Here is a 14,807-nt window from a genome sequence, read left to right as displayed (position 1 = left end):
GGGGGTGACCCCCGCATAGGCACATCAACACTTAGTAATTTTCAAAACATCAGGGCGACAAGCGCCCGTCAATCTGGCTCGCCCTCCAGCCTGCCGTCCAGCTCTGGGCCAGCCGGGCACGGCGACAAAGCTCCAGCCCGCAGACAGCAAGTCAACGCCCGATCCATCGGTCAGTACGACATGACCGCTCCACCATGACGGGAAGAGCATGGCGACAGTGCATCCCTCGCCGCTGACCGGAGGAGGCGTGGCTACAGTCCGCTCCGCTGACCCGGGCGACCGGCGTCCGTGCGGCCCGACACTGTGCCAACTGCTACGTGACGCGGCGGGCGACGTGCCATAGTGATGTCCTGCATACTAGTCCCGCAGCTGGCGGCCCCCACAGCCGGCGGGCCCCACGAGAAGACTTAGACGCTGACGCTAGGGCCCCGCCCTCATGTAGATTTACTCTTGTACCCTCTAGGGCCGGCCCATAACACCCCTCAGGAGCCCTCATGCAGAGGGTCTTCTTCCCTTTCGGCTCATTCCACACACACACACACTCACACATGCATGAAGAAGTAGAAAACTAGCTCTTCTTCCTCCTCCACCCAAAATAGCTCAAGGAGCACCATTGTAGCCCTCTTGTGATCCATTTAGTAGAGGTTACAGGACTAGGGGTGTTACCTCCCACGGAGGGCCCCGACCATGGGTACATCGTGTGTCTCGCATCGCTTGTCCCCAATCTCGCTATCGGAACCCATTAGCGTCCTCTGGCCCCAACCACGTTCGGTAAGCTTACCCATGGCATCTGCCATGAGCATACCATGACAGTCCTGGTGCTGGAGAATTAAATCGCCACCGCGGTTGCCGGTTCCACAGATCATGGTATGTCGTTGCCGCTCAGAACTGAGGCTGGAGTTGTCATACCATTAGAGATGAGCGAGTAAGGAGGGTGAGACTAGATTTTGCGTCATCCCGCGTCGACATATTTTGTTTTCCGCCACCTCCATGCAGGAACGACCGGGCACGTCATTCCTCATTTGCTCTTGCCTAAGCCTGACTCACTAGAAAAGGGCGATTCTAGCATTCCTAATAAGCCGAGCCATGGACTGCTTTAAGTTTAATGTGCGTGCGGACCAGCATGTTGTGTACGCAACAAAAAGTTTTTTTTTTTTTTGCATCTCGTGGGCATGTTTGGGGTGCTGCAGGCGGGGCTGGTGTTATATGAACACACACACCAACCTCTATGAGCACATATGAGGTAGTGATTCGACACAACATGTTAAGGTTGACGAAGTCATCACATGCGCCTCATAGTCAACGGAAACATCTCTCACCGAACGAATATCGCCGAAAAATAAAAATAAAAATCCAGAAAAACACAAATGGCGTTAAATCTAGAACTTGAAACATGGTAGGATGGTCCACCTCCACCACAAGGAATCCAGGAAAATGAGGGGGCTGGTGTTTCAGAGGAGTTGATGCTGAAGCAATTTACGTTGCTCTTAAACCGGACGTGCGGCGGAACTGTGTAATAAGGCCCGTACATCTGTGTTATAATTGCAGCCGTACAAGGTGTACAGCGCGTTATTACTACACATGGGTATGGCCACATTACGGATTTATATAGGACTATGATGTGGTCATGTGCATGGACATAGGTCATGCCGCGTTTGGTTGGCTGGTGGGGCGAAGGGAGGTGAATGCTGGCACATCGACGCGTTCCAGCGTCCAAAAGAAGGACGAAAAATGGAATGAAAATGAAGTAGTCCGTGATCCGGTGATCTGCGCAGATTCTCCGCTTGGCCGTAGCACTGAGTGCAGGATCGCACATCCACACTGCACGTACCTGGAGCAGCATTGCATTGGTTGCGCCACGAGTACCACGGAAGCAATTGCTCACACTTTCCCCGGTGAAAACCATTTCCACGAGTGAAGTTTACCCATGAGGCCACGACGGGTCTCCGTGGAGTCCACGGTCCAAAGTGCCAAGGTGCAGCGGCGGAGCAGCGCTGCATCGTTCGCCGCGGCGCGGGATGCGACGCACGACCGTCCCACACGGTGTTGTCTTGTCGCTGGCGTTGGATCCTGCCAGGTGCCGACGAGACTCTGCAGTCCGGACGAGAGTATAGTAAGCCACCGCCCGAGTCAAAGTCCTTGTGCTCTCCTGCTCATTCTTTCTCGCTCCCTTAATCACCCTGTCAGCAGGAGTTTAGGGCCCTTTAATCGCGGGGATCTGCACGGTTCGAACCCAATCAAAGCACCCTCCATCCATCAGAGACAGATTTTGTTGTTTTGCCCTCGTCCGCTTCCTAGGAGCAAAGTCACCTCGAAACTGTTGTGGCATGGCCAGCTGCCACAGGATCAAAAGTCCACTCGAGTCCAAGCCAGCGCCCCTCTCCAGGAGAAATATTCCTTGCCTTTTGCTCACGACTGGCTATAGCGGTGGACGGACCGACGCACAAATCGAAGGACCCAACACAGACACAGCCACCTTTTGACGGTGTGGTGGGCCTGAGACGGACGGGGAGCCCTGGGCCAGAACGGAGGAAGGAACGGAGGTAACCTGTTCGCCCCGGCTTTCTTTATCCCAGACCCAAGATAGAGTACGTACTCACTGTAATCTGCCCCTGATTCTTCTATGTTACGCCTTTACCCTCGATAATGAAGCCATTAGATAGACCGTCCAAAAGCTGATGCTGGAGAGAAGAAGCTATTACCAGTGGATGGTGAGTTGTGACCAGCAAGATAACCTAAAAGCATGACCACACGTCGCTCTCCTCTCCTGCCGAGCCCGATGTTTTTCTTATCTTGGTGTTCTTATTATGCTTTTGACTGACTTGTCCGAGAAGGTCTTCATGTCTCAACTAGATTTTTTCTTCTAAGCACACGCATGAGAGCGACGTGTCTTCTTACCGAGAAGCCCAGCTGCCCATGACACAGGAGATACATATGCATAGAGGAAACTGAAGCACAGAAACGCTTAGTTTGGCAGCAATGTTTTTAGAAAACTGTGGTAATTGGAAACCACGATATTCCCGTGGGTGGTTGAGGAATGCTACAGTTTCTTAAAACCAATGTTTTTCTCAGTTTTACATGTGTTTGGCTGGTGCTGTTTTATCAAAATTTTGACCCAAGTATTAGCGTGGATGACTGAGTAATTAGCGGCTGTTAACAGTGGCCGGCGGCATGCAGCCACCATGCACACGTCCGCTCGATCTATAGATGCTAGGATCCGTAGAAGATGTCGATCCTTGGTGAGCTTGATTCGCTCATGGTGAAGAGAAGAGATGGAGACTAGCACGTGGTAAACAAATCTAACTGAATCGATCCACGAGATATAATACATGCCGTTTACCATATACTAACACAAACAGGAAAAGGATCGCAGCTGGATACTATTATCTCGAGTACATGGCAATGTCAACTGCGATCGCCTCGATCCTTTCTCTCCACTCTGTCTAGAAAAAAGAAGTCAGGGCCTCTTTTCCAGATACTCCAAAAAGACCATGGTTTCGGGGATACCGTGGTTTACAAAACTTTAGTTTTTTCTGAAGCCAAACGCATCAAAGTATTCAAAACCATGAGTATTTAACCAAAAACTACCACATTTGCCGGAAACGTGACAGAAAACTACCACTCTACGTTTTTGTGCGAAAAACTACCAAATTTTTCCTAAGCCGTGGCAAAAAACTACCAACTCGCGTAATCGCTCGCTTTGCCCGCGCTAACCCCTATTCTGACCGGTTGGGCCCGCCAACAGTTGCCACGCGGGCTAACTGACGCCCGGCGCGCGCGGACGGCCGTTAACGGCCCGTCCCCTGTCGGAACGGCCGCTGTCGGTCGGGTGCGGGTCAAGATCTGACCCTTTCCCCTCTCGCTGCACTCTCTCCGTCCTCTCCCTCTCTCTGAACTAGGTGGTGGCGGCGGCGGCAACGATGGCGGCGGTGGTTCCGGAGGGGGGCGTCGGAGATATGGGTGGTGGTGGCGGCGGCGGCGACGCAGGTGGCGGTGGCACAAGTTTGGACGCTGCGGGCTCAGTCGACAATTGGTTGGGGAGCACCAGCTTCTCGACGCAGGCCGGCTCGCAGCAGCAGGAGGCACAGCTCGCCCAGTCATCGCCAATGGGTTGCAGGTATGGAAAATATCATCTGCTAGGTTAGTTGCTTCAATCTGCCAAACAGGTTAGCTGCTCATGAATTGGTTAGCTGCTTCAATCTGGCAAATTAGTAATATGTATTTGTTAGAGCTTGTTGGACATGTGTAGTAAACTGTATTGCACTTGTAGCTCTGTCATTTTCAATTGAATTCATGAGCACCTATTTCTGCAGTTTTGCTGACAAGAAGTGGGAGATATGGTTTCATTTAGAAGGAAGAAACCCTGTGAAAAGGGTTATATATGAGTCAGATATATCTTTTGTTACTCTACAATCACTCATTGCTAGTGAAGGGTATGGGCAGAGTGATTACATGTACTATGTGAAGGAGGAGAAAATTGGATCTGCAAGAGTAAAGTATTTAGGTAATGAATCTAGTGTTCATGAAATGTTGGAGTTTTTTAATCATGTCAATGTTGTGAACGTAAGGGTTGTGAGAGATGTTGAACCTGCAATAAGTACACAGGCTATTCAGAATTACATGAACACTCAAGAGAGTTGTTGTGTGCAAAAGGTTGTGGAGAAATCTGAGTTTCAGAATGAGATAGATGATAGAAAGGCTCAGCTTGAGAGGAGCAGGATTCAAAGAGAGGCAGATTTGAACCACTTTGAAGGAGACACGGAAGTGTCTGAATTTTGTTCTGATGATTCAGTTCATTCAGATGGTAGTGCTGAAGCTGTTCAACAAATGAAAATAGAGTGTGCCTCTGAAGAGGAAACACCATTGCAAAGTACTGCTATTGTGAAACATGTGAAGAACCCTGGGCCAACTAGCAGATGTCACAATGAGGTAGAGAAAAAATGTTTTGAAGATTGGTTTCCTGAAGCAGATGAGTTTTGTTTTGCTGGTGATCCAGGCATAAGTGATGAGGAAGAAGAAGATGAAGTTGAACTACCATACATCATGAAGAAGGCAAAGACAAAGAGTAGTAAGAAAAAGATGAAGGAATGAGTATATTTTGACCCTTCAATTCCCAATTCACATTTACTCTTGTGCAAGAGCTTGTGTTTTGATTCTGTTTACCAGTTCAGAGAAGCATTAAGAGATTTTCATATAAGGACTTTGAGGTCTTTTCACTACCACAGAAACACTCCAACAAGAATTATTGTTTGGTGTTCACAGAGAGAGCATGGATGTGAATTTTACATCTGTGCCTCCAGGATAGCTCATGAAAGAACATTTTGCATTAAGAAGTGTAACATGGAGCACACTTGTCCAGCATCAGCAGAGAACACAAAAGTTACTACTAAGTGGCTTTCCAAAGAAGTTGAGCCATCTCTTAGAGCAGATCCTAGAGCACCTGTGGATACACTTATTAAAAACAGCAAAGTCAAGTTTTCAGTTGATGTATCAAAGAGTGTGGCCTATAGGGCAAGGAGGAAGGCTATGAAGGTTGTACAAGGTGACCAGAAGGAGCAGTACTATAGACTGAGGGACTACCTACAAGCAGTTCTTGACACAAACCCTGGTAGCAGGTGTGTAGTTACAACATTTGAGGACCCAGAAAACCCTGCCCCAACTCCTAGATTTAAGTACATGTTCTACTGCTTGCATGCATCAAAGCAAGGATTTCTTAATGGTTGCAGGCCCTTTATAGGTAAATATATAACTGCATTATGTTCAAAATATCCTGTTGTAATTTTTTGGTAGCTAATTTGGGTATGGATGCAGGGCTTGATGGTTGCTTCATCAAGCTAACCACTGGACAGCAAATTCTTGCAGCCACAGGAAGAGATGGCAACAACAACATCTACCCCATAGCCTTTGGTGTGGTTGATAAGGAAGATTCAGAAAGTTGGACATGGTTCTTAACCCAGCTAAGATGTTGCATTGGAAGTGGAAGCAAATTTGGAATCTACACCATTATTTCTGACAGGCAAAAGGTATGCAACCTATCTTAGCCAGTAGTTCACATAAATATAGTTATTAATGGCTTTATTCGTTTTTGTTCATGACCATGGTTATTAATTTACAATCAGGGTCTTCTTAAGGCTATAAATGAGGTGTTCCCTGATTCCCCTCAGAGATTCTGCCTCAGACACATCTATGCAAATTTTCAGTCAGCTGGTTTCAGAGGAGCAGAACTAAAAAAGCTAGTAGATAAGGCTAGCTACTCATTCACCAAACATGGCCATGAATTAGCAATGGCAGAGCTTAAAGCAGAGTGTGAGGATGCCTGGAAGTGGCTTTCAAAAATTCCAAAGGAGACTTGGTGTAGGTCTTCAATGGATTACAATTGCAAAACTGATCTTGTTGTGAACAACCTGAGTGAGGTTTTCAACAAAATGATCCTTGATGTTAGGGCCAAACCAATTAGAACTATGTTTAAAGGAATAAGGACTAAGCAAATGATCAAAAGGCAGAAGACCAGGGAAAAAACAGAGAACAGCAGGTGGATGATCACACCCAACTATTCAGAGAAACTAGAGGAGAATAAGAAGTATGCCAAATTTTGTGAGGCACATAAGGCTGGTCCTGACATTTGGCAAGTGTCTAGTAAGGAAAATCAGTACTGTGTCAACCTAGCTACTAACTCATGTGACTGTAGGAGGTGGGACATGACAGGTGTGACATGCAGTCATGCAATAGCAGCAATGAGCAAGATTCACATGCACCCAGAGGACTATGTGCATGAATTTTTCAAAAAACCACTATATATTGAAGCATACAAAGACATAGTGTACCCTGTCCCTGGTCCTGGATTCTGGCCTGACACCCATACTCAGGATATTGAGCCACCAGTGTTCAAAGAAAAAGCAGGGAAGAAACAAACAGCTAGGAGAAAGGGCCAGTTTGAGGTGCCTGCACCAAAAGACACAAGCAGGATGGGAACAATTACATGCAGCAATTGTGGTCTACAGGGCCATAGATTTACTTACTGTGGGACAGCTCTAAACCCAAGTCTTCAGATGAGAAAGAACTTACACCAGGTCATTTAAAAATGTTGCATTCTTTGTTTAGTTAATAGTTGTTTAATTATGTACTAACTATCTTAATTCTGTCATGCAGGAGAATAGAGAAATTTTTAGGGGTTCCTCTAGTGCTAGTCACCCACCTCCAGAACCACCACATCAACACCAAACTTCACAGAGGCCAGCCTCATCTACTCCACCTCCTAAAGCAGTGAGGAACAGAAAAACAACAGCAGATAAGAGAGCTTCAGCATCAACTATTTCTGCAGGAGCAGCCAGGTCTTCACCAGCACCTCCAACAGGATCAGCATCAACAAGAGCTCCAAGAGGATCAGCATCAACAAGAACATTCAATGCACCAAGAGCATCCACTGCAGAATCAGGGATATTAGCAGGCAAGAGGAAGAGGAAACCCCCTAGCAAGTTTGCACTATATTTTAGTGCTAGTGGAAACCATTGAAACTCTGCTACTAGACTGCTTAAATTTGTGGCAATGTGTTCTGCTACTTAGTTTGATTGTATGGTACTAAGTTTGTGCTCTGCTACTAGACTGCTTAAATTCAGACATGTGAACTTGTGTGCAATGTGCAATGTTGAATGTATGGGTTAAGTTTATTTTATTTGTTTTACTTTGCCATTTGTGCAGTTTAGGTGCATGTTTTAATTTGTTTTTTTGTTTTACTTTGCCCTTTGTACAGTTCAGAAGTGACTGCCAAATTCATTTTAGAAAAAAAATATGCACACAAAATGTCTGGCCTGGGCTCGAACCCAGGACCAGTTGGTTGTAACCATGCGTTCAATACCAATAGGGTAGTGCTAGTGATTTGTTTGCATAACATCGGCCAAACTTATTATATGTTGCCCACCACGTCGTGGAATAAACCCAGCCGTTTCGGATTCTACGAGTTTATTACGTGTCCACCCACCACGCTCTCTGCTCACTCGCCCACTCGCCGCTCGCACCGCCCACTCCGCTTCCCCCTCTCTCCTGTCGAAATCGCCGCCGACAACCACCGCCACCGCCGTCGTCATGGACTGGCAGCTGGCCATCGAAGCTCTCGCCGGCAACAACCAGGAGATGCGCGTGTAGTACAGGGAGATCGCGCGCTGGTTCCCCAGTCTAGCGATGATGAGGAACCACGCCCGCGGCCTCGTGAAGGTGATGACAGCTGCTGAAAAGCAGCGCGCCTTCCCTGCCGGCCGCACCATCCCACCGCCGTCCCTTCTGCTGTGGGCGATGCGCGAGGTGGAGCGCTCCCCCGACCCCAGGCAACGCGCCCGATGGTGGATGTACCGCTCATCCACCACGCCGCCGGCCGCCGCGGACCACGTCACCGACGCCGTCCTCGCGCTCCCAGCCCCAATCAACAACGCCTACTGGGACAGGCGCAATCCATGGGTCCTTGGCCCCTCTGACGACTCTGACGGCGAGTCTTCATACGACGAGTCCTCTGACGACGAGTCCAGTGAAGATGATGAGGACGAGTCATCTAACAAATCTGACGAGGTGGATGAGGTCGTCGTCCTCTCCGACGACGAGCCTGAAGTGCAGCTGCTGGCTCCCGTCCTCGACGCCGTGGAGGGGGACAGGAACGTCCCAATTCACGTGGATGCGCTGCCGGAGGTCGATCTCCCAGACGGCGTCGTGGTGAAGCAAGAACAAGATGGCGGCGAGGAAGATGTGGTGGAGCCGGCGCCGGGCAAGAAGAAGAGGGCGGCCGTGACTGCAGTGCGCCGCTCCCATCGCCTGAAGATGCTGAAGAAGGAGGAGTGAAGTGCTGCCTTCAGTTAGTTCAGTGCAAAAAAATTCAGTTTCGTCAGTCCTGGACTTTCATAAGTTCAGTAAGTTCCTAGGCTCAGTTTCGTCAGCACTATCTACTTGCTATCTATGTCAGGCACTATCTACTACTAGTTGCTATCTATGTCAGACTATGAATGGTAGTACTATCTATCTATGTCAGATTATCTATATATGTTAGTTGCTACTTGCTACATATGTTAAGTTATTTGTCACACTATCTAAGCTACTTCCACTCTGCTATATATGTTACTTGCTGCTTTCTACTTCCAACTATGTCACTACTGTCAGTTATCCACACATGATATATGCAGAGTAAAACAGACTCATCATAGATAAAACATTCTTACTTAATTAACTTAGCATGAGTACTCACTTAGCATAGTAGGTCTTAACATAAAAGTCATTACATCATAGATAAAACCAACTAGTTCTTAAACCATAAGAGTACCTCCCTCCCTCATACCATTCTGAAAGCACATAAAACTTTCCCAAAATATACACCTAACATGCATGACATTCCAAGGCCAGCTATATATATAGGCCTACTAATTACTTAACCCACACACCAAGCACTTCACTCATTCATAATTGCCTTGATCCTCTCCAGCTTATCTTTGCTGGCATGCCCAGCATTGACCAGATCAGCAATCAGATACTCCAGCTTCTTCTTCTCTTTCTTAAGTAGGTCCCTGTCCCCCTCCACTTCTTTCATGGCCTTCCTCATGTTCTGAATGATATCTGCTTGGCTTTGAAGAATGCACCTTTGCTCCTTGGCCAAGGACCATCCACCCACTCCACAACCCCACAGTTCACACCTACATCCTACAGAAGCAATTATTTATAATTAAGCACAAATCACTTAGTAACAAACTTAGTACAGATAACCAAAGTTCACACCTACATCAATATGCTCTCTGAATTAGCATCAGACATAAATTCAGTTAACAGCTATATTTAGCATCAGACATAAACTTCGAATCAAACCTAAAGCAACTTGGAATCTCCAACTTGGATGAACTAACCCTAACCCTAACTCTGTTCCACCATTATGCACTTACAAAGAGCTGAGGATCCATTGAAACCATGTTGATGTCCTCGTCCGAGCTCTCCTCGTCATTCCATGATGGCATCCTCAACTTCTACCGGCAGCAATGGCCGCGGCGGCGACGGCGACAGCCTGACCTAGCTCAGAGCACCAGGGAGAGGGGAGAGGATGAGGACGAGTGAGAGCGAGCGAGGAGGAAGAGAATGAGCGAGTGGCTTAGCTCGCTTGCTCTCACTTATTGACCCGACCGACAGCGGCCGTTCCGACAGGGGACGGGCCGTTAACGGGCGTCCGCGCGCGCCGGGCGTCAGTTAGCCCACGTGGCAACTGTTGGCGGGCCCAACCGGTCAGAATAGGGGTTAGCGCGGGCAAAGCGAGCGATTGCGCGAGTTGGTAGTTTTTTGCCACGGCTTAGAAAAAATTTGGTAGTTTTTCGCACAAAAACGTAGAATGGTAGTTTTCTGTCACGTTTCCGGCAAATGTGGTAGTTTTTGGTTAAATACTCCAAAACCATGGGTTTTTTCAGAAACCGCAGTATTGTCAGAAAACTTTAAAAAACTTTGCTGCCAAACGCAGCCTTAGAGGCCTCAAATGCTTGAGATACAGTCGACGTGAGCAGAACACGTCGGACTCGTCGATGGTAGTTTATCGTTTTTTTAGAGAAAAGGGGGTTTTGAGCCCCCGGCCCCATTTTATAGATGAGACCAGGAAAGATGGTAGTTTATCGTGGATAAGAATGGAGATTATATGAGGTAGAGGTAGCTAGGGTTGAGCTTTCCTCTCGCATCTCTCTCTGTCTCTCTCCATTCCGATGGTCGACCAACCGAAAGGCGCTAGATGCTGGCCGGGCGTTGCAAGACGGCATAATCCGCTTGTTGATTAAATATAAATGGGCTCCATTAGCGGCAGCAGCATCTCTCTCTCTTCTCTCTCTGAGGTGAGGGGAATCTCATCCTGCAATTGAGTGACCGGCGGAGAAAGCAACCTTGTTCTACTCTAATCGGGCCCTGCTCAATGGCCACGTCACGATATTGTCTAGCTTATATTACAACAAGATTTAAAACTTGCTTTAAATCTTGGAAAGATTTGGTAGTAGGGCACAACCACTGCACAAGCACGCACCGCCAACGGATACTGCCACAGTGATCGCGCGAGCAGTTTGAATTGAAGAACTGAAGCGTCGGAAGAAAGGAACCGGCCGCAGGTGTTTTTGAACCGAGCTTAGACTGACTGGGCACACACAGAGGTAAAGAAAGCCGAGAAGGGGGAGTCAAACGTGCAGCAACGAGGCACACACGGAGACGGAGCTGCTTTTCTCTAACGGCCCAACAAGGAATGCTTTGCTATAAAAATAAATAAATAAATGTTTTGCCTACTTTTTCCACCTGACAGAGACATGGCATGGAAAAGCAAACAAGTCCTTACGCAAACAAGGATTGAGAACAGGGAAGGAATATACAGAGTGAGTAGTAGTACAGTCTAGAGATGATCTTGACTCTTGAGGAGGGGTGTGAGTCTGTGCTGTGCAGTGCAGTGCAGCGGCACAGGTCGTTGATGCACAGCACAGGTGCGGCTGTCTGCGCCCTTGCCCGGATGATGGAACATAATTATGTGTTTTTTGTTTCCAAAATGGTACATAATTATGCGTTAGACGTCCTGCTAGCTGCTTTTTATTCCATTCATTCATGTCCAGACTCAATGATGGCTGACAGATTTCAGACACGGTGTTTCCCTGGTGTGTATTGCAGTTCGGGTTTCTTCAAATTATTAGCTCCTTCTTAGTTACGAGTAGTGGACACAGTCATGTGTTGTCCAAGATTTTACTCTGCTGCTGCTTAATGTAGGTGCTATCAGTAATTCAATACTAGTGGTAGTAGTAGTAGTACGTTCATTTTGGGGCTGATCGAGACCCAACATTCCTCCATGAAAAAAAGAGTTTTTTTTTTCGAAACGGAGGCAAAAGATTTGCCTCATCTATTAAAGTAGAGGAGAATAGAGTTTTGTAGAGTTACACAAGGCCGGAGTACGGCATGACAATTACTCGCGCGATACAATTTTCTCTAATTGTTTAGCCCCTGCAGTAACCCATAGGTTGGCCTCATCTATAATAAGCTTGAGAAGGATTGGTGGTGGCGTCTCTTTGTGGCGGAAGACTCTAGCGTTCCTTTCGTTCCAAATTGTCCAGGATACGAGCATGGTAAGGGAGGCCATGGCTCGACGATCCGGAATGCTCGAATTGGTGCGCTTGTCCCACTAAGAGAGGAGGGAATCCTCAAGGTGCCAGTCAGAAGGGTCCAGATGCGCGAGCCCATACTTGTCAATGAGCATCCGCCAAAGCCTCAAGGTGAAGCGGCATTTGGCGAATAGGTGGACGCCCGACTCCTGCACCTGCTTACAGAGCGGGCAAAGACCACAATTGTCCCAGCCACTTCGCTCTAGCCTGTCGGCGGTCCAAATCCGATCTTGTAAGGCTAGCCAAGAGAAGAATTTGACCTTTGGGGGCCCCCACATTTTCCAGACCATGGAGTCCATGGGGGAAAGCGTCAAACCCAGAAATTGTGCCTTGTATGCAATGGACGCCGAATATGAGCCATCCGAAGAGTGCTTCCAAATGATGTCATCCTCAGAGTGGATGTCGAGGTGTATGTCATGGATGAGCAGCCAGAGGGTGAAAAATTCCTGCACATGCTGGCCAGTGATGGTGATGTCTCGTCTGATCGTAAGCATCCAAGCATTCTCTGTAATAGCCTCTTGCACCTTCCAGTTCTTTCTCCTCGAGGCCTCAAAGGTGCAATGTCCTTCGGCTTGCGGCCAAGCAGCCAGGGGGAGTCCCAAAAAGGCGTTTTGGCCCCATTGCCCACGATGATGGAAGTGGAGGCGTAGAAAAAATCACGGTCCTCCTCGGTGCAAGGGTTGCCTAGGCCGACCCAGAGCTTGGACGACTCTTTCCATTCAAACCAAAGCCATCTGAGCCTCAAAGCACGAGCAAATTTGTCGGTGTTAAGGACACCCAAACCCCCATAGCTGGTGGGGCGGCAGACCATGTCCCAGTTGACTTTACATTTGGCACCGGTGGTCTTGTCAGAGCCGGACCAAAGAAAAGCTCGCTCAATCTTGTTGAGGTTGTCAAGGGAACCCTGAGGGACAATGAGTGGTGTGATGGAGTACACAGCCTGAGAGGTGATGACAGATCGAACAAGGGCCATGCGCCCAATGGTGGTGATGTTCTGCCCATCCCAGGTGACCAATTTTCCAGCTGCCTTGTCCTGGAGGTATTGGAAGTCAACTTTCTTCAGTCTCCAAACCGAGAGCGGGAGGCCCAAGTATTTGATAGGGAAAAACGCCCTGGTCGCCGGGATGCTGCTGAGAATGCTCACAAGATCAAGGTTGGCGCATTGAATGGGAACAGCAGAGCTTTTGTGGAAGTTGGTGCAAAGGCCCGTGACGTCTCCAAAGCCTTTTAAGATGGTTGCAAGGTTGTTAATATCACTCTTAATTGGCGCCATGAACATGAGGGAGGTTCTGACCATTCTACCTCGGCCACGAATCTTATGAATGATTCCCTTGCGCGTAGCCAAGTCGAGGATCTTGTGCAACGGGTCGATTGCGAGCACGAAGAGCAGAGGCGAGATGGGGTCTCCTTGGCAAAAACCACGTCCATGCCTGATGGGGGGGCCAGGCAGGCCGTTGAGGAGGAAGCGCGAGGACGAGGACGAAAGCAATGCCGCAATCCAATTTCTGAATTTATCAGGGAACCCCATGCGTTGCATGAGATCCAAGACATACTCCCATCGAACTGAGTCAAAAGCCTTTTTGATGTCCAGCTTGAATAATAGAGCTGGAGTCTTGCACTTGTGCAGCCGACGAGCGAAGTTGCGAACATACATGAAATTATCATAAATGCTTCTCTTCTTGAAAAAAGAGTTGCTGTTGCAGTTGCTGTCGGCCCATGATCGAGCAGTAGCACAAACGCACTCCACGAAATCCTTGTCAAAGTATGCATGCGATCTGAAAAGGCTAGGCATGGCGTTTTGTCCGCATATATGCGTGGCAACCCGGTGCCCTGTCAGACAAACAGGAAGGAGGAGTATTTTTTTCAAAGATTACTTTCATCTTTTCTAGGTTATGATAAATGGCGTGTTGCTTATGTGTCACTGGTCGCAATCTAAGAGTTTTTTCTTTGTTCGCATATTTATTTATCTGTGCGTCCATCTCAAATCGTTTTACCATTGAATTTCTCGCGTCGAGATCTTCAAAATTAAATCCCATATTGATAGATTTTGACGGACTTTTTTTCACGAAAAAACAGAACTGGAGCACTTTTTTCCTTTTCCGAAAGCCGTTTCCGACCGGCACGGCCGTGCCTCTCATGGAAGAAAAAAACAGAAAATTATTATTATTTTCGTTTTCAAGAGACACGACCGTGTCTCCCGCGGAAGCAAAAACGTGCCTCTCATGAAAGAAAAAAAAAGAAAACACGTTCTTTTTTCATTTTCGAGAGGCACATCCGTGCCTCTCATGGAAGCAAAACCGTACCTCTCGCAGAATAAAAAACATGCTTCTCATGAAAGAAAAAAACAAAAAACATTTTTTTTGTTTCCGAGAGGCACGGCCGTGGCTCTCGTGGAAGTAAAACCGTGCCTCCCGCAAAAGCAAAACCGTGCCTCCCACAAAAGAAAAAAAATAAAATATATTTTTTCATTTCAAAATCACGCCTCACGTGGAAGCAAAACCGTGCCTCTTAGGCAAAAAAAACATGTTTTTTCATGCATTTTTTTTGTCAAAAAACTAAGGGAGACCGATGGAAAACCGAAAAGTTAAAAAAACATAAAAAAGTTGAAAACGCTTGCGAAAAAATAAAACAACAAAATCCAGAGGGAGCGCATAGGACAGGACACGTGACGGCGGC

This window comes from Triticum dicoccoides, chromosome 3B (assembly GCF_002162155.2).
Source record: "Triticum dicoccoides isolate Atlit2015 ecotype Zavitan chromosome 3B, WEW_v2.0, whole genome shotgun sequence".
In the NCBI taxonomy this organism is placed as follows: Eukaryota; Viridiplantae; Streptophyta; class Magnoliopsida; order Poales; family Poaceae; genus Triticum; species Triticum dicoccoides.
This window is presented reverse-complemented; position numbering follows the sequence as displayed.